At 41.1% G+C, this 21,418-nt stretch overlaps 1 protein-coding gene across 1 annotated transcript in view; it reads left to right on the forward strand.

Annotated features, from left to right (window-relative positions):
- TMEM242 (transmembrane protein 242) overlaps positions 1 to 21,418 on the forward strand; it is a 79,067-nt gene that overhangs the window by 5,031 nt on the left and 52,618 nt on the right. The gene's annotated exons all lie outside the window — the stretch shown is intronic.

The following is a 21,418-nucleotide window of genomic DNA, read 5'->3' on the forward strand; positions in this document are numbered from 1 at the left end:
CGCTATGGATTGGATCACCCGCGCCGCTTACTGGGGGATCCTATCCTCTTCTGGGCAGCTCCGAGGACTGGCATGTGCCCCAGAGCTGCCCGGTCTCCCTGGCAGTCAGACCCCGTCTGTATGCTCAGACAGCTTACACTGCTCTACAATAAAATACCGTATTTTCCGGACTATAAGGCGCACTTAAAAGTCTTGGATTTCCTTGGAAATCCAAAGTGCGCCTTATAGTCCGGTGCGCCCTATGTATGGCACAGGGCAGCGGACCATACTTACATAGGTCCCCGCTACCGGAGACCAGAGACAGCAGATCTCCAGCGGGAACTGCAGACCACGCGGCACGAACAACTTCTGCCGCGTGGTCTGCAGTTCCCGCTGGAGATCTGCTGTCTCCGGTAGCGGGGACCTATGTAAGTATGGTCCGCTGCCATCCTCCACCTCACCTTCCCCGCTCACCTTCCCCGTGTTCCGCGCCGCGTCTCGGCGTCGCGTCTCGGCGTCGCGTCTCGTCCCGTCGAGTCTCCGCTCCGCCCCCGGACCTCTGACACGCCCCCGGACCCTGCGCCTTATACTCCGATGCGCCTTATATATGGAATTATTACATATATAAGGCGCATCAGACTAATGCGCCATATATTCCGGTGCGCCTAATGGCCCGGAAAATACGGTAGTATTGTAGAGCAGTATATTGAACTTGAACCAGCGATCAGAGCATCGCTGGTTCAAGTTCAAGTATGTATAAGTAAAAAGTGAAAAACACTAAAGTTAACACATTAGAATAAATAAAAAATAAATACATTAAAATATAAGCCCCTAAAATGTCACTTTCCCATAAAAACACTTAATAAAGTATAAAAACCACAAAAACACAATAAAACCCTTGCATATTTGGTATTGCCGCATCCGTAACAATCTGTATAATAAAACAGAATCGTTACTGGACCCGCACGGTAAACGCCGGAGGAAAAAAAAAATGCAAAAACGTTCCGAAAAAAGATATTTTTTAATTAATACCCTATAAAAATGCTCTAAAAAGTGATTTAAAAAATGTTATACACTCTAAAATAAGACCACTAAAATGAACAATCCTTCTCGCAAAAAATAAGCCCTTAAACAGATTTGTGAGGGGAAAAGTAAAAAAGTTATGCATATGAAAAGATGGTGATGCTAAAATTAACAACATTTTTGCCAAATTACTTTGTATTCAGTAAAAATGGGAAAAAATAAAAAAAATCTTTATAAATGAGGTCTTTTCGTTATCGTGGCGATCCATAGAATAAAAATAATATACTATTTTTATGGTATGGTAAACGGCTAAAAAAAAAAATAAAAATTTTCCTAAAAATTTATGATTTTCATTTCCTCCACCAACAAAGAGTTAATAAAATCTCACCAATTAGCTATCGATGCCCCAAAATTACGTACCAGAAAAGTGCATCTCATGTGCCAAAAGAAATAAGCCCCTATAGGTCCACATTAAAAAAAGAAAAATTTTTTAGCCTGTACAATGTGACATAGCAAATCTGATCTGGATGGCGCCTCCTTCCCTTCTATGCCTGGCCGTGCGCCCATACAGCAGGTTACCACCACATATGGGGTATTGGTGTACTCGGGAGAAATTGGGTATCAAACTTTGTCGAGCCTTTTTTCATTTAATCCATTGTAAATGTTTAATTTTTCACCCAAAATGAGTGTATTGTGAAAAAATATTACAATTTGCAACACCTAAAGGATTAACAAACTTCTTAAAAGTGGTTTTTCATACGTTGAGGCGTGTAGTTTCCATAATGGGGTAATTTACAAGTCTCGCTATTATTTAGGCCTCTCAGTGTCAATTAGAAGTTGAGCAGGTCCATCTAAATACAGGTTTTGGTGATTTTACAAAAACTGTGAAAAATGATGCCTAAATTCTGAGCCTCATAACATTCTAGTAAAATATGTGGAATCTTAAAAAACCATGCCAACATAAAGCAGACATTTGGGAAATGTAAGTTATGAATTTATTTGGGTGCTATCACTATCTGCATCAAAAGTAGAGAATTTAGAACGTTGAAAATACAGAATTTTTCCAAATTTTTTCCAAATTTTGTTTTTTTTCATAACTAAACGCAAAAGATTTCATCCAAATTTTAAAACTAATTTGAAGTACAATGTGTCATGAGAAAACAATCTTAAAATCCCCTGGATATCTCATAGCGTTTCAAAGCTATAACCACTTATAGTGACACAGGCCAGATTTGAAAAATGGGGCCGCGTTCTTAAGGCCAAAAGAGGCCGAGTCCCGTAGGGGTTAATCACCAAACTACTTTTGGACGGTTGGGAGAAGTTGCTCTTGGAGGACCTTCTGGTACCATTCTTTATTCATGAATGTGTTTTTAGGCAAGACTGTGAGAGAGCCGATGCCCTTGGCTGAGAAGCAACCCCACACATGAATGGTTGCAGGATGCTTTACAGTTGGCATGAGACAAGACTGGTGGTATTGCTCACCTTGTCTTCTTCGAACAAGCTTTTTTCCAGATGTTCCAAACAATCGGAAAAGGGATTCATCAGAGAAAATTACTATACCCCAGTCCTCTCCCTGTACCTTTTGCAGAATATCAGTCTGTCCCTGATGTTTTTTCTGGAGAGAAGTGGCTTCTTTGCTGCCCTCCTTGACACCAGGCCTTGCTCCAAAAGTCTCAGCCTCACAGTGCGTGCAGATGCACTCACACCTGCCTGCTGCCATTCCTGAGCAAGCCCTGCACTGCTGGTAGCCCGATCCCAAAGCTGAAACACTTTTAAGAGATGGTCCTTCTTGGGCGGCCTGGAGCCTTTTTGGCAACAATGGAACCTTGAGTTCCTTGATAATGCGATAGATTGTTGACTGAGGTGCAATCTTTCTAGCTGCGATACTCTTCCCTATTAGGCCAGTTTTGTGCAGTGCAATGATAACTGCACTTGTTTCTTTAGAGATAACCATGTTTAACAGAAGAGAAACAATGATGCCAAGCACCAGCCTCCTTTTAAAGTGTCCAGTGGTATGATTCTTAAAGAGAACCCGTCATGCAAAATAACCCCCCTAAACTAAATATATTTTCATAAACTGCCATTAGAGAGCATTGCCTCTATCCCTTCATTGTCCCTCTACATGACTGTAAACCTAAGCAATGAGGTCCTAAAGCTGTATGCAAATGACCTGTGAAATGTCCAATGAAGCATTAGCATATTCAAGCTGTCCACTCTATTCATGAGTGGGAGGCACGGCCACAGCCCCAGTGCATGACTGACAGCCTGTATAATGATGTGAGGCTGTATAATGATGTGCTTCCTGGTGCTGGTGGCCACGCCCCCTGCAGCCTGTGTGTGCATGTGTGTGTGTTTAGGAGAGATACAGCAGCTCCAGGCAGCCATGTTACAGCAGAACATGTCAGATTCATGTGTAGCTGAAGTCTGTGTCACTTACCTGTGTATTAGGAGGATGCAGCATGTCAGCAGATGCAGCACACATACTAGCCATGCTTTACTATACATTACACACAGACATGAGCAGGGGGAGGAGAGGGGAGGGGTAACAGGGGTGACATCACTGCCTCTGACCATGTGACCAGCCTCATTTACATGATAAAGAATAGATGATTTTACAATGAATAATGTATGAAATAACTAGATAAAGGCTGGGATGGGATCCTTGTGAGCTGCTCCAACAGGTAGAGGTCACAAGACTAGTGACAGAGACCTGATGACAGGTGTCCTTTAACCCCTTAACGCTGAAGCCACTTTTCACCTTCCTGACACGGACCATTTTTTAAAATCTGACATGTGTCTATTTAAGTGGTTATAAATTTGGAACGCTTTAACATATCCAGTTAATTTTGAGATTGTTTTTTCGTGACACATTGTACTTCATGCTGGTTGAGAAATTTAATAAATATATTTAGTATTTATTTATGAAATAAATGGAAATTTGGCAAAAATTTTGAAAAAAACTATGTTTTCCAAATTCAAAATTTTCTACTTTTTGGAAAGTTGGTCATATCACTAAAATAACTTGATAACTAACATTTTCCATATGTCTGCTTTAACTTGGCATCATTTTTCAAACATCTTTTCCTTTATTTTTGATGTAAGGAGGCTTATAACTTTAGGTGCAATTTTTCAGATTTTCACAAAAATCATCAAAACCTACTTTTGGAGGGTCAATTTAGTTAGAAGTGACTTTATAAGGCCCACATGACAGAAACCCCCCACAAATGACACCATTTTAGAAACTACACCCCTCAAAATATTCAAAACAACCTTTGGGAATTTTGTTAACCCTTTGAGCGTTTCATGAGCGTGAAAGATAAATGAAAGTGAAATTAGAGAAATGTAATTTTATTTTACTGTAGATTCATTGAACACTAAAATTTGCACCTTCACAATGGGTTAAAAAGGAAAATGCATTTTACAATGTTGAGGGCAATTCCTCTTGAGTATGCCAATACCCATTTTGTCACGGTACCCTGCTGTACGGGCACAGGGGGGCACTTGGAATGGAAAGAGCGTTGTTTCGTTTTTGCAGGGCAAATATGGCTGAAAAAGTTTTCATGTGTCAGGATGCATTTGGAGAGCCATAGTGGTACCAAAACAGAGGAAAGCCCCAACATGAGACACCATTTTGGAAAGTACACCCCTTGGAGAGTTTAGCAACGTGTAATTTGTGCATTTTCCCCAACAGGTGTTTGATTCAATTAGGCCCCAAAAGGGAAAAAAGGTGAAAATTTTCTCAAAAAAGTCACTTTTACCCCAAATTTTTGTAAGCCACAAGGGATAAAAGATGAAACAACCCCATAAATGTGTAAAACTATTTCTCCTAAGCACAGAACTGCACCACTTTTGCATATAAAGTGTTGTATGGGTACACAGTAGGGCTCAGAAGGGAAAGAGGGGCTTTGGCCTTTTAGAAGCCAGATTTGACAATCATCCTTTACATGTGTCAGGATGCATTTGGAGAGCCCTAGTGGTACCAAAACAGAGGGGAACCCCAACAAGTGTCACCATTTTGGAAAGTGCACCCTTTGGATAATTCAGCAAGGTGTAATATGTGTATTTACCCCTACAGGTGTTTGCTTCAATTAGGTCCCTAAAAGGAAAAAGGTGAACATTTTCCCAAAAAAGTCACTTTTACGGCTAATTTTTGTATCCCATAAGGCATTAAAGATGAAACAACCCCAAAAAATGTGTACTAGCATTTCTCCCAAGTATAAAATTGCCCCACACATGCAAATAAAATGTTGTATGGGTATGCAGTGAAGCTCAGAAGGGAAAGAGGGGCGTTGGCCTTTTAGAAGCCAAATTTGACAGACATCCTTTACATGTGTCAGGATGCATTTAGAGAGCCGTAGTGGTACCAAAACAGAGCGGAACCCCAACAAGTATCACCATTTTGGAAAGCACACCCCTTAGAGAATTTAGCAAGGTGTAATATGTGTATTTGTCCGTAAAGGTTTTTGATTTAATTAGGACTTAAATAGATAAAAGGTGAACATTTTCTTATAAAGGTCATTTTACTCCTAATTTTATATAGCCACAAGGGATAAAAAAATGTAATAACCCCTCAAAATGTGTAAACCTATTTCTCTCGAGTGTAGAAGTACCCCACTTGTGTATATAAAATGTTGTATGGGCGCACAGTAAAAGGAAAGGGGGATGTTTGCCTTTTAGAAGCCAAATTTGACAGAAATGTTTGACATGCATTTGGAGAACCCTAGTGGTATAAAACAGATAAGAATCCGAAAAGTGACCCTAATCTTTGAATGCACACCCCTTAGAGAATTTTGCAATGTGTAATATATGTATTTGCCCCTACAGGTGAATGATCCAATTAGGCCCGAATCATTAAAAAGGTGAAAATTTTCCTATAAATGTCACCTTACCCCTAATTTATGTAAGCCACAAGGGATAATATATTAAATAACCCCAAAAAAGGTGTAAAACTATTTCTCCCGAGTGTAGAAGTACCCCACATGTGCATATAAAATGCTTTATGGGCGCACAGTAGAGGAAAAGAGGGATGTTTGTCTTTTAGAGGCCAAATTTGTAAGAAATCCTTCACATGTGTCAGGATACATTTGGAGAGCCGTAGTGGTACCAAAACAGAGGAAAACCCAAAAAGTGACCCTAATTGTTGAATGTACACCCCTTGGGGAATATAGCAAGGTGTAATATGTGGTGTAGGGTAATACACGTGGTGAAATGAGCATTTTGAACATATAGGTGGTTTCCAAATATGATGTGCAATGGAGTCCAAGATGGAAATTTCAATTATTTCTGGAAAGTTCAGTGCCCATTATGTGGCGCCCCTTATGAAATAATGGAGGGGTATAGGGAGCAACGGGACATAACAGTTGTTACAATTATTCATTTTACCGAAATTAATTCACAACAGGTTGGGCGTGAATTGTGAATGTCTAGTGTATAAGGAGGTAGAATATACCAGGGGACCAACTAAACTGTTGTCACTCTGGAGTTGTTGCAGGTCTCTTAGTAGTATGTAGTGTCCATCCTAACTTCTCTTTTGGAACAGACTCTTTATTGAGTCCTACCATTAGAAGCAGCAGAATTCACCGGGAAAATGCTGTCCTGGCAAAACAAAGGAACATCTAAACCAGAGGTACTGGGGCTCCGTCTTTCTTGTCCCAATATTAGTTTCCTAATATCTTCCTCTTGAAAACAGAGAAATGATACGTCAGGGCATGCACATTGGAACAGCTCGTAAGAGTTGTACACCATAATCTGTACAATGTACACGGCCAGCACTTTTGTACCAAATCTTCGTTTTAGTAGGGAAATTATCACCAAGTGTTGCTTTTATTCACCCTAGCGATGCCCATTGTGACGAATATTGCTGCTTTTGGCTGGACCAAATCGACCAGCAAATAGCGGCAAACATGGACAGAGGGGGGCAACAAAACCCCTCTGGACCGCAAGGCAAAATTGGTGGCTGTCAGGAACAGCCGCCACCCTGCCCCGATCACCGTGTCTATAGACATGGTGACCGGTATTACTGACGTCATAAGTAAATTCGCTGCTATCGGCCCGTCTGAATTGATGAGCCAGTAGCAGCGATAATAAACTGGGGGTGTGTGGGGGGGACGTAACCCTTCTGGTCCATGGGGCAGGATGGATGGCTGTCAGGAACAACCGCCGTCTTACCCCGATCAGTGAACAGCCGCCGTCTTACCCTGACCGGTGTTGGAAAGTCACTACCCGCCGCACCGTTCTATAACAACGCTCGTTGGGAATAGGCTATACAATCTTTATTTATTTTTTAAGCAATTTAGATAAATAAGGGCTTATTTTTTGCGAGACGAGATGCACTGTAAAAAAAAACTTAATTTTAGTGGGTTTTTAGCTTATTGAAGAAATTTTATTAACTTTTTACGTGTGGAGGAAAATAAAATCATCAATTCTTGTTTTGGATTTTTAGCATTTTTTTGGGGGGTTGTTCACTGTAGCATAACAATAATATATTATCTTTATTCTACGGATCACTACGATTACAGTGATACCTCATTTATATAGTTTTATTTTTATTTGTCCAATTTTATTGAAGGAAAACTAGAATAGAAAAAATTGCATTTGTTTTAGTATTGCCATTTTTATAGTGGCATAATTATAGTATTTTTTGGTTTACGGAGCTGGTTGTAAGCTTATTTTTTGCGTGACAAGTTGCTCTTTTTATTGGTATCATTTTGCTTGTAACTTTTTCGGATCACTTTTTAGAACATTTTTTGTAAAGCAATTTGATAAAAAGTTTTAATTTTTGGCAAGTTTTTGGTTTTTTTTTTTTACCACGTTCACCGAGCGGGTCCAATTATGATTAGGATTTATTGTACAGATTGTTACGGACACGGCGATACCAAATAAGTGGGGTTTTTTCGTGATTTAGTGTTTTTTATACTTTATTACTTGTGTAAAGGGAAATGTGGTGTTTGGGGGGACTTTCACTTTCTTTTATTATTTATTTTTACTGTAAAAAACCTTTATTTATTTTTCCTTTTCTTACAGTTACTGACATCTAAGCTTGAACAAGTGATCTTCTGATCACTTGTTCAAGCTTTTTTACAGGTTACACAGTGCAATACAGATGTATTGCACTGTGTAATGTAAGACACTGAGCATGCTGCGCATGCCCAGTGTCTTACAGCCGGGTCCTGCCAGGAGGCACGGACCCGGCACCGAGAGGAGGATCGCGCAGCCCCGGGCACCGGCAGTCCCGGGGCTGCGATCGGAGGAGCGGACCCCCCCGGTAAGCGCCGCGGGGGGGTCCGATTCAACTTTAAATAACTTTAAATGCCTCTAACACACCGCGGTCAGCGCGACCGCGGCGTGTTAGGGGTTAACACCCGCGATCAGAGAAATCTCCGATCGCGGGTGTTAGAGGCGGGTGTCAGCTATAACATATAGCCGACACCCGCAGCTTCTGGCCCCGGCTCCGTTCAGGAGCCGGGGCCAGAAGCTTGACGTAATAGTACTGCATTTTGCGGGAACGCACCTCCCGCGATGCAGTACTATTACGTCAAATGTCGGGAAGGGGTTAATTAATCATGACAGATTGATCTCCAGCCCTGTTCTCATCAACAGCCACACCTGAGTTAATGAAGCAATCGCTGAAAAGATGTTAGCTGCTCCTTTTAAGGCAGGCCTACAATGAAGTTAAAATGTGTTTTGGGGTAAGAAATTCATTTTCTAGGCAAATATTGACTTTGCAATTAATTGCTGTTCAGCTGATCACTCTTTAAAACATTCTGGAGTATATGCAAATTGCCATTATAAAACATGATGCAGTAGACTTTGTAAAAATTAACATTTGCATCATTCTCAAAACTTTTGCACATGACTGTATCTATAAATTCAAAAACAAGCAACATATTCATAAATGGAAACATTCTCAGCTGAAAAATATATATAAAGATGGCAGCACTCCAAGATTTCATTGAAAAACAAGAGCGTATAGGGGGCACAGTATATTACTATATCCCTCTTTAACCCCCTTTAGGATGCAGCCATGTTATAGCTTAAGGCTAGGCCCCATTTTTTGTTTTCTGACTCGTGTCGCTTTATATGGTTATAACTTTTGAACACTTACTTATCAAAGTGATTCTGAGATATTTTTTTTACCCCACATGTTGTACTTCATTTTAGTGGTAAATTTTGGCTGATAAGTTTTGCATTTATTTACATAAAAAAAGAAAAAAATGGTGAATTGTTTTAAAAAATTGCCATTTTCGAAATTCTAAATCATTGCGTTTTCAGGCATATAGATTTACCACCTAAATAAGTTGCTGAATAACATTTCCCATATGTCTACTTTATATTTTCATAATTTTTTAAATGTCTGGATAAATACCGTTTTGAATGAAATTTTACATATTTAACATCAAAACATAAAAACCCATTTTCAAATCTGCACCCCTCAAACTATCCTAAACAGCTTTCAGGAAGATTGTTAACCCCTTGGGATCTTCATAGTAATCAAATCAAAATGGAGGTGAAATTTAGAATGTTCAAATTTTGTCGGTTATACGTTCATTTAGCCCAAAAATGTATACATATCCAAGAGATAAAAAGAGAAAACACATCTTACAATATGTTCTGCAATTCCTCTCGAGTACAGAGACCCCCACATGTGGCTGTTAATTGTTTTATGGGGCACACAGCAAGGAGCAGAAGGGAAGGAGGGACCTGCAGCAGCCAGGATTTTAGTTTTCCCATTGGTCCCTTTAAAAGGCTATAAAATTTTCGCCTTTTGTTATTGGGGCCATGTGATGTCATTTTTTTGTGGGATGAGGTGCTTTTTCCATTGTTTGCATTTTGGGGTTGTTATCCCCTTTTGTTGAAAATTTAGGAACCCAGGGCTGCCATAGCAATGAACGGTGCCCCCCGAAAACGGTGCGGGGGGGTTTATCGAGGGGGAAAGGCCCCCCCAAAGGCAGGTTAAATGCGGTGTTACACTGCGTTGTCGGCTATTAGTTACAGTCGGCCCCCCGTATATCCCGATGCTGATTCGGCTCAGATCTTGAGCTGAAGCGGTATCAGCTCTGCGTCCAATATATTGGACGCTGAGCGCCAAGTCACTGTGCTCAGTGTCGGATATATTGGACGCAGAGCGCTAAGGGGTTAAGGACAATATAGTTACAGTGCTATCTTTTCTTTTGCAAAACAATATTTTCACATTTGATACTTTTTTATACTGGAAACAGGTTGCTTAACAGGAGCTTGATTCTCTCCTCCTGTGGACAAAATTTACACAGCTTTATGGGAGAAAAGATGTTTGTACTATGTCGATAACCCTTTCGCTGGAAATTGTAGATATATCGACAACTGCCTCTTGGGGTGGATTGGACACCTTAAGGCAGTCGTTTATCAGATACATTAATCATAATAATTTCAACCTTAAAGGAAACCTACCAGTTAGAATGGCAGGGGTAAGCAGTAAGTACCGAGCACCAACTCACGGTGAGCTGGTGCCGGTGCTTACTTTCATTAGTGTTAATAACCGCTGTATCACGGTTTTAACACTGTTTAAACTTTAGAGCAGAAGAGGCTTCGAGGCGACCGTGCGCGCGCAACCTCTCCGACATTTCCTATGTATGTGCGCACGCAGCGCCGAAGCCTCTTCTGCTCTAAAGTTTAAACAGTGTTAAAACCGCGATACAGCGGTTATTAACACTAACGAAAGTAAGCACCGGCACCAGCTCACCCTGAGCTGGTGCTCGGTACTTACTGCTTACCCCTGCCATTCTAACTGGTAGGTTTCCTTTAAACTTAGTTTTGAACATTTTGACACCTTAATCTTGTTTTTGATGTCTGCCTAACAGGGTGACGGGAAATAAAACAAGGGTGATTAAAAAGATACACACCAGTCTTTATCTGAAGCCTACTGGTGGCAATACTCGCTATCACCATACTATTAGAAATTTACCAAATGGGGAATACATAAGGGAGCCTCTTCTGATGAGGAAACCGACAAATCAATACAATATCATTTCATCTTGTTTATGTGATAGGGGCTACTCTAATGCCATCTGTGATAGGTCAAGCAGGATAGGCAACACTAAACCCTGTGCACATTACCCTGCTAGAAAATCACTCTGTATGTTGAGCGTCCCAGTTAAATCGCTTTTCAGTATTAGATATAGTTCTAACTACCAACAGGCAGTACACATAGTAAGTAAATGTCTTCCTATTTTGGAACATAATAGTACCCTTAAAGAGATCTTAACTGAAGGTATAACTTGTGTTTTCATACGTTCCCCCCACATTAATGATAAAGATATAACACTAGCTTTAGTTGCAATGGGAATATTTGCTAATTTTCTTACAAAACTGCTTCATTCAATTCCGTGGTTAATGACAAAATCTATTAGATATCTAGATACATGAACTGTGAAACTTAATGGGGCAGATTTACTTACCCGGCCCATTCGCGATCCAGCGGCACGTTCTCTGCGCTGGATTCGGGTCCGGCCGGGTTTTATTAAGACAGTTCCTCCGACGTCCACCATGTGGCGCTGCTGCGCTGAAGTTCCCTGGAATGCACTGGAATGCACCGAGTCGGGCTGAGTGAAGGTAAGTGCAAGCTCTGCGACACATTTTTTGTTTTAAATGCGGCAGTTTTTCCGAATCCATCGGGTTTTCGTTCGGCCACGCCCCCCGATTTCCGTCGCGTGCATGTCAGCGCCGATGAGCCACAATCCGATTGCGTGCGCCAAAATCCCAGGGCAATTCAGGGGAAATCGGCGCAAACCAGGGTCACAACGGAAAATAAGCAGAAAGGCATTAGGCAACAAAACAAGCTTTCTCTGAGGCATACAGTACAAAGATCCGGTGGGGAATGCAGGAAGTGGACAGCTTTTATAGAATTCCTGTAAATTGCCTGCACTATTTAGCTGTGCGTTGGCCCTTCAAATCCTCGAACGCCCACCTGGTGCCCTAGAGTGTGGCGACACGCTCGCTGGGCTGCTTGATCCGGAGCAGGAGTGTGGAGAGGTAAGGAAGTACAGAGGGGAGCTGGGGACCGGAGTGAGGCACGGGTGTGCCCGCGACCCGGGATGTGGGTCGCGGGGACACCTGTGACATTTAGGTAGGTATGTAAACAGTTTTCTTCATAGTTATCTAAATGTGTATTTTAAAAATCTAGGCTAAAAGACTATAAGGTTGAAATACATTAATTAAATTACTCTTACATACAAAAAAGTTAATTTAAATATTTTATATCTTAATAGTTTAATCTTGAAACTTCACTACCTCAATTATTACAATGCAACCTTTGTATATTGAATATTTAATATTGAAGATATTAGGGAAAGCTTGTTCTTTAAGAAGGTGTATTGTAATATGAGACACCATAAAATATGAAACACAAAGGTTTTTAATCAGGATAATTTTTAATAACGTGCTGTATGATTTAACTATATGTTGGCCAAGTACTACTACCTTTAACATTACAAAGACTCACAATGTGAGCTTACCTCAAGTCAACAGCTCTAATACATGGTTCTACTTTAACATAATAAAAATAATTTCTTTTTATAAGATGAATGTTATAGAATGCAGGTAGTTTACAACATTGAATCTTCTACTCTTAAGAGCCTCATAAATGTTATAGATTATTAATATGGCTTTCCAAGTTTAGAACTCTTTCAAGTGATTAAAAATTTAAACTATGACAGAATGAATGTTATCTTGAAAACTATGAAGTATACACAGCTGCATTTCAGTCTGGCAGTAGGATGCATTAGAGAAGAGCAAACATTATACATTTACAAATATTTATATAAATATATACACACAGTAGGGGAAATAAGTATCTAATCCCAGGCCAATGTTGCTAGTTTTCATACCTACAAAGAATGAAGAGGTCTGTAATTTTTATTGTAGGTACACTTAAACTGTGAAATACAGAGTCTAAAAAAAATCCATGTATGATTTTGAAATAATTAATTAGCATTTTATTGCAGAAATAAGTATTTGACCCCCTACAAACCAGTAAGAATTCAGTCTATGTCAGTGCTGTTCTTTAAGAAGCTCCTCCTACTCTGCACCCATTAATTGTATTATTTGTACATGTTGGAACTTGTTCCCTGTATAAAAGACACTCAGAGTGCAGTCACACGTTGTAGTTACAACTGCATTGCAATAAGCTTTGAGGTGTTTTTAGGTGCAGTTTTGTTAAAGACATGAACTGAATGGGGGAATTTTATTTTGAAGGGGAAACCTGTTCTACAAATGTCATTCAACTGTTAACCGGTCAAGGACCGGGCCCTTTCCTGTTTTTTCATGTCCATTTTTCATTCCCCACCTTCAAAAATCTATAACTTTTTTATTTTTACACGTAAAGAGCTGTGTGACGGCTTGTTTTCTGCGTAACAAATTGCACTTCAAAGCAATGGTATTAAATATTCCATGCCATGTACTCGGAAGCGGGAAAAAAATTCCAAATGCAGTGAAAATGGTGAAAAACCGCATTTGCGCCATTTTCTTGTGGGCTTGGATATTACGTCTTTCACTGAGCACCCCAAATGACATGTCTACTTTATTCTTTGGGTCGGTACGATTAAGGGGATACCAAATTTGTATAGGTTTTATAATGTTTTCATACATTTACAAAAATTAAAACCTCCTGTACAAAAATAATTTTTTTGATTTTGCCAAATTCTGGCGCTAATAACTTTTTTATCCTTTGGTGTACGGAGCTGTGGGTGGTGTAATTTTTTGCGAAATTTGATAAAATTTTCAATGATATCATTTTTAGGACTGTACGACCTTTTGATCACTTTTTATATATTTTTTTATATTTTTCAAAATGGCAGAAAAGTGCCATTTTCAACTTCGGGCGCTATTTTCCATTACGGGATTAAACGCATTGAAAAACCGTTATCATATTTTGATAGATCGGGCATTTTTTGACGCATCGATACCTAATGTGTTTATGATTTTTACTGTTTATTTATATTTATGTCAGTACTAGGGAAAGGGGGGGATTTGAAATTTTAGGCTTTTTTTAATTATAATTTTTATTTTTAATTTTTTTTTATTTTTACTATTTTTCAGACTCCCTAGGGTACTTTAACCCTAGGTTGTCTGATCGATCCTATCATATACTGCCATACTACAGTATGGCAGAGTATGGGGATTTTCCTCCTCATTCATTACAATGTGCTATTAGATCGCCGCTCCCCGATGACGTCACGGGGAGTGGCGATCATAGGTAAGATGGCGGCACCCATGCGCCGCTATCTTTTTGAGGCTGCCGGCAAAGCTAGCACCGATCGCGGGTGTTACCGGTAAGCCTTTGCTGCAATATGCAGATTTGTCGGCTGAACATCCATGATGCGAATCTCCCGTTCCACCACATCCCAAAGATGCTCTATTGCAGTGATGGCGAACCTTTTAGAGCCCGAGTGCCCAAACTTCAACCAAAAGCCACTTATTTATTGCAAAGTGCCAGCGCAGCACTTTAAGCAGTAATGTATTTCTCCTTGTTCAATGACAACTTTCAATCCTTCAGCCTCCCAAGGAAACCAACGCAGTTGAAAGGAGGAGGGCAAATTCATCTATCATTGTAGGAAGGTTCTCCAGGCAGATTCTTTGAGTTCTATCTGGTGAACTTCATTCTGGGGTGATGGACTGGGTGCCCACAGAAAGTGCTCAGGGTGCCGTCTCTGGCACCAGTGCCATAGGTTCGCCACCACTGCTCTATTGGATTGAGATCTGGTGTCTGTGGAGGCCATTTGAGTACAGTGAACTCATTGTCATGTTCAAGAAACCAGTCTGAGATGATTCCAGCTTTATGACATGGGGCATTATCCTGCTGAAAGTAGCCATCAGATGTTGGGTACATTGCGGTCATAAAGGGAAGGACATGGTCAGCAACAATACTCAGGTAGGCTGTGGCGTTGCAACGATGCTCAATTGGTACCAAGGGGCCCAAAGAGTGCCAAGAAAATATTCCCCACACCATGACACCACCACCACCAGCCTGAACCGTCGATACAAGGCAGGATGGATCCATGCTTTCATGTTGTTGACGCCAAATTCTGACCCTACCATCCGAATGTTGCAGCAGAAATCGAGACTCATCAGACCAGGCAAAGTTTTTCCAATCTTCTACTGTCCAATTTCGATGAGCTTGTGCAAATTGTAGCCTCAGTTTCCTGTTCTTAGCTGAAAGGAGTGGCACCCGGTGTGGTCTTCTGCTGCTGTAGCCCATCTGCCTCGAAGTTCGACGTACTGTGCGTTCAGAGATGCTCTTCTGTCTACCTTGGTTGTAACGGGTGGCGATTTGAGTCACTGTTGCCTTTCTATCAGCTCGAACCAGTCTGCCCATTCTCCTCTGACCTCTGGCATCAACAAGGTATTTCCGCCCACAGAACTGCCGCTCACTGGATGTTTTTTCTTTTTCGGTTGGTTGTGCGTGAAAATCCCAGTAGATCAGCAGTTTCTGAAATACTCAGACCAGCCCTTCTGGCACCAACAACCATGCCACGTTCAAAGGCACTCAAATCACCTTTCTTCCCCATACTGATGCTCGGTTTGAACTGCAGGAGATTGTCTTGACCATGTCTACATGCCTAAATGCACTGAGTTGCCGCCATGTGATTGGCTGATTAGAAATTAAGTGTTAACGAGCAGTTGGACAGGTGTACCTAATAAAGTGGCCGGTGAGTGTATATCTCCATTGAAGAGGCAGCACTCCAATATGCGTGAAAAAAGCGTGAATCTTCATTCCATAGAAGCGACGTTTCAGTGTAGTGGTACACCTTTTTCAAGCATAACACTACACCAAAGCACGCAGTCTAGACCTTTTTTGGGAAGAGCTAGACTTAAAAACTTGGGTTTGCTGAGGGCTTCCAGGAACACATGTGATGGACAGGAAGGAAATCACCTGCCTCACTATCAACCTGCCAATCATTTAATAAATCCAAGTGTGAAGGGGAATATCTGTACATGAGCTTCTAGTTTTATATTTTTATACTTTTATATAGCTGGCAAATACTAAAGTTTTTCCTCCTCAGCAATATGCTCAGATATGTAACTTAAGATGGTGCCGGCATCCACACAGCCAACACCCTATTTCCAGGAATAGAACAACATTCCTGATTCCAAAAAGGCTTCATCACTCATATCGAAACTCAACGCCCAGGACATTATCTGCCCAGATACTGGAACTGACCAACCAGGGCACATCGGATGCTAAACAAATTTTCTTAACCCTTTCCCATTATGATGCTGCATGACACATAACCACACCTTTTTCTCTTTTGTATAAAAGCTAAAAACACGGAAATAAAATCAATCTTGCTGTCATGAAAGCTAGAGTGCAGAGCTTGTTTAAGATTAAAACTGAATAATCTTATCTCAGATTTTATCTTGAAAACGTGCACACTTGCTCTATCTGATTTGGAGGTGACTGACTGGACCGGTTAATTGTCGATTACGACCCTGACACAAGATCTAGGGTTTTTTTGGCGTAGGCGATCATATTTTGGCGCATCGGCGACGGCTTTCACGTGACACAAATCGGGGGGCAGGCCGCCAGACAATACGACGGATTCAGACAACACGCAGGATTTAAAACTGCAAATTGTGTCGCAAGACATGCATTCACATACATCGGGAAAAGAAGGTGAACTCCGGCAGACCTCAGTGGGGAAGTAACACATGCACGATCTTCGTGAATCGCGCCGGACTTCATCTTAGTCGGACCGTCCGGATCGGGGAACGAGATAGGACCAGGTAAATGTACCCCAATGACTGTAAGCCATAATCCTCAACATTTACATAAATAAACACTCAACATAAGTTTTGTAATGACTCTATATAATATGCGAATTTTACTCTTTGAATTGAATTACTGAAACTTTTTGCTGATATTCTAATTTATTGAAAAACACTTATGTAAGGCATAAGACGTAAGCCAACACCTGGGAGCGGAGTCTAAGTGGTACTCGGTTTTCACCAGAGCCCGAAGCAAAGCGGATTGGACTTGCTGCAGCGTGGTACCAACAGGTCGCTCCACAGGCACAACATTGTCCGCGGTGGCGGCCAAGGCGTAGTGCAGGATCATAAGGCAAAACCGTGGTCAGGAACTGGCAGGAGATTGAGACAGAGACAAACGCCACATACCATGATATAGAGGTTTGCGTTGTGATTCAGGGGCACTTTGAATTTGGCTCCTAGCCCCTACTGTTCCGGAAATATGAGCCTATGACTAGTCAATGTCAAGGTTTGTCAGAGAATAGAGGGAATGAGGGCGTGTGTGAGTATACTAAACTTCTGACACCATCCAATCAGTGGCGGACGGTGTCAGAGAAGATCAAAAGGTCTTATAGTCCCCAAAATGGTAGCAATGGTAGCAATTAAAACGTCATCACATTGTGAAAAATTACACCTTACCTTTGTATGGAAAATTTAATAAAAATAATAAAAACTATATGAATTTGATATTCCCACACCCAGAGAATATAGTAGATTTGGAGCATACAGTAGAAGCTGTAAAAAACGTTTCCACATGATAATAGCGCAAACACGTTTTTTTCTAAAATTTGGTAATTTTTTTCCAGCTTCCCGTAACCGGTATTGAATATGAAAGGCTGTTAACATGCCCTCATACAGCTCTGTAAATGAAAAATAAAAAGGTATAGATTTTTAAATAAGTGGAGTGAAAAATATAAATGCAAAAGAACGGAAATGGCATTGTACTTGGGGTTGGCGTGGCCTAGCTTCCTGTATGAGCGGCCGCAACTAGGATGAGCTCCGTGACTTAGCTGGCGAGGTTCTAGCTATTATCCTGCCAGTAATTAACCACAATTATACCTGGTCTGAGGCTGAGACGATCCTTCTGACATACCCATTTATCCCTGCATATATAATGGCGGATATAACTGGGGCTTCTTAATTGCTACGCATGTTTATGAGAAACTGGGGAAAGGGGGTTGAGATAATATTTATGAACTGACTGTTCTTTTTCAGGAATAATGTTTTCTTATAAGAAAATGTGTATGGGTTGCTTACAGATATGGTTGTGGTAATATTTCCTCATTCGATGTTCAGGGTAAAGAAGACAAATAAAGCATTACTTTGTGCAACATCCATCTAATAGCGCGGGTTACTTCGTTTAAGTGCTAATATGAATAGATGTAACCTATTTTAATTACCGTTAATATTCGAGTATAAGCTGACCCAAGTATAGCTGCAGCCCCTAATTTTAACACCAAAAACTGGAAAAACCTATTGACTCGAGTATAAGCTGAGGGCGGGAAATGCATTGGTCACAGCCTCCCAGTATATAGCCAGCAAGCACCCTTGAGTAGCCTGCCCCCTTTATCAGCCAGCCCACTTTGGTATACAGCCAGCCCCCTTTAGTATATAGCCAGCCAACTCCCTTTAGTATACAGCCATCCCATAATTTGTGAATGTGCCTTAATGGTGGTATGCCTCTGATGATGCATCGGTCATAAGGGCGTAAGGGCCTTTACAAAACGCTTTTAGTTTTATGCTCACAGTATTTCATTATTATACGTAAGGCAGGGAAATACGTAGATAGGCAATTCATTGGCTTGCTTTAACCCTTAGCAGCCAGACACAAGTCCTGGATGCTATTCAGACATACATAGTGCTGAGGTTGGCGTACTCTAGTCCAGTGTGTGATCCCAGAACCCTTGGAGGCACTCAGCACCTAATCACAAATAGAGGGTTAAGGATGGTCACACTGGTAAGCTTGAGTCCAGTAAAGAAAACTCTATTTAGTACCCCAAGGTTTTAATAGTTGTCATACAATAAAGTTTTTGTTTTTAAACGTTCTATTCAGGCAGAAAAAAATCTTTCAATACATAAAGAACGTGAACTGAACATCTGTAGACAATCTTGTGGATTACTTCAGGGATAGCACAGATTTCATTAATAAATAAAATACATTGGGGATTGGAAATGGTGATATCTTAGTGTCCTTTGACGTTGTAAGTTTATACATCAGTATCGATCATGAAAGGGGAGTAAGGGCTGTCGCTGAAGCAATACATGATTGGGACATGGATGAGGATGGTAAAGAATTAATCATTTTTCTGTTGGAAATTGTTTGTGTCCCCATCCAGCCATTGCCACAGTGTGGTTAACTGGATGAGGTACATAGATGATATATTCTTCTTATGGAAGGGGAGTGATATTGAATTGGTATCGTTTGTCAATTATATTAATTTACATATACAGGAATTGTGATTTACGATGGTGAAATCCAAAGAACATTTACAATTTCTGGACACGGTAGTCAGCATTCAGGTTGATCAACTTAAAACTGACCTTTATTAACTGGCCAGGGCAAAGTACAGAGTAATAAGGCAGAATCATGGTCGGGACAGGCAAGAAGTCGAGACAGGCAGCACGCATGGGATCAAGGTCAGGAGCATGGCAAAAGGTCAAGGCTGGCGAAGTCAAAGATCTGGCGGGGCATAAGGGATGGCTATTTACTAAGTGGCCATAAGGGAAGATGCTGGCTATTTACTAAGTGGCCAGCGGCAATTAGGGGTGCGCTGGCCCTTTACATCTTGCAGAGCAGGTACACATGCACACCAGTAGGTGGGGACGTGCACGCTGACTCACACAAGCCTCCGCTGGATCGTGGGGAGGTGAGTGACACTGCTGGCGTGGAGGGGCACACAAAGGAGCACAGGTGCACCTGTGACCTGAGACATGGGTTGCAGGAGCACCCATGAAATTACTATTTAGCAGTCATCATCCAAATAATATGGCGGACTCTCTCCCATCTAGCCAGCTACGGAGAGTGAGGAGAATAGTTGCATATGAAGAAAAAGTAAATCCACGATTGGATGATATGTGTTTAAAATTTGAAAAGAGAAGCTATCGCAAGCCTTTGCTCAGCCTTATCAAATATAGAGTTAGAGCATGCCAGAGACAAACCCTTTTGAGACCAAAACATAAAAATACAGAGAGGAATAATAGGGTTCCATTTGTGTCAACTTTTTGCCCATTAAGTAGCAAAGTATTAGATATCTTGAAAGACAATTGGACCATCCTACAGGACTCCTTATCAAATATATCTGAATTTCAAAAACCTCTGATAATGGCGCTCAGAAGAGCGAAAAAGTTGGGTGACCACCTTGTATATGCTGATTTACAAGTAGATAAAAAAATAAAGGGGAACACAGGTAGTTTCCCATGTCTTGGTTGTTGTAATTGCAACAATATGATGAAAGGGAACATTTTTTTCATCCTAGAACAGGCAAGCGATATTACATCAAGCAATATTTTACGTGCACTTCCGGCTTTATAAGCTCTATATAAATTCAATGGCCATGTGGGTATTTATACATAGGTGAAACTACACTACATTACCTGCATATAAATCAACATAAAGCTACAATTAAAACTGGGGAAACAGATCTACCCTTTGCTGTACATTTTCTAAAAAATAACCACCATATTTCACTCAGATTTTGCATTATTGATTGAGAGGTGGTGATATGGAAAAGGCTCTAAAACGTTTTGAGTTCAAATGGATCTATGAATTAAATACCCTGTAACCAGAGGGTCTAAATAGAGAATTTAAGATGGGTGGTGTTTTCTAGGTATTCGGTTGGTATCTATGCATGTAGTCCGTATTGTTTGCACCTCCCTTCCTTCCCTGCCGGATCTTTGTGCCTTTGTCATTGAGAAAGCTTCCCTGCAACATCGCTGAGTATTGCTGCGTTCACACGACTGTATGAAAATGGCCGTAGGAGGCGTCTGGACACCTATGCTGGCGGTGGGCAGAAGGCAAGAGGGCGGGAAGAGGTAACTTCCCAATTAATGGCTTACGAATGGAACTGCAAAGCAAAGGGACACACTTGGTAAGTGGTGATTGGTCCCCCATGTCCCTATCAAGTTCACTAAAGCCCTGTGCAGCACCCACTTTCCAATTAACATGTCCAGTAGATGTGTCCCTTGCTGCCGTATGCACATGTCCCTTCAAGCCGAGTGCATATGACCCCTGCAGCATTGTGCATTATAGATGTGACCGCTGCAACATTATGCATTAGAGCTTTGACCTCTGCAGCATTGTGCATTATAGATGTGACTGCTGCAGCATTGTGCATTATAGATGGAACCGCGGCAGCATTGTGCATTATAGATGTGACCCCTGCAGGATTGTGCATTATAGAACAAAAAAGTAGGAAGCAAACTGCTCATGAACAAACAGTCTTGCCACTCCAAGTCGTCCTTGGAGAGTGTTGTCCAGGGGGATAGAACAAAGTTGTGAAGAATAATGCAGGCTTGCACTACCTTCTTAACTTTGTCAGGGTCAGTTTAAATAGAGCTATGGAGAGCCTGCCACTTGTTACTAAGAATGCCCAAGGCACACTCCACATACCATCTCGCACGAGTGAGCCGGTAGTTGAAA

The sequence above is a fragment of the Engystomops pustulosus genome, chromosome 3 (genome assembly GCF_040894005.1).
Source record: "Engystomops pustulosus chromosome 3, aEngPut4.maternal, whole genome shotgun sequence".
NCBI lineage: Eukaryota > Metazoa > Chordata > Amphibia > Anura > Leptodactylidae > Engystomops > Engystomops pustulosus.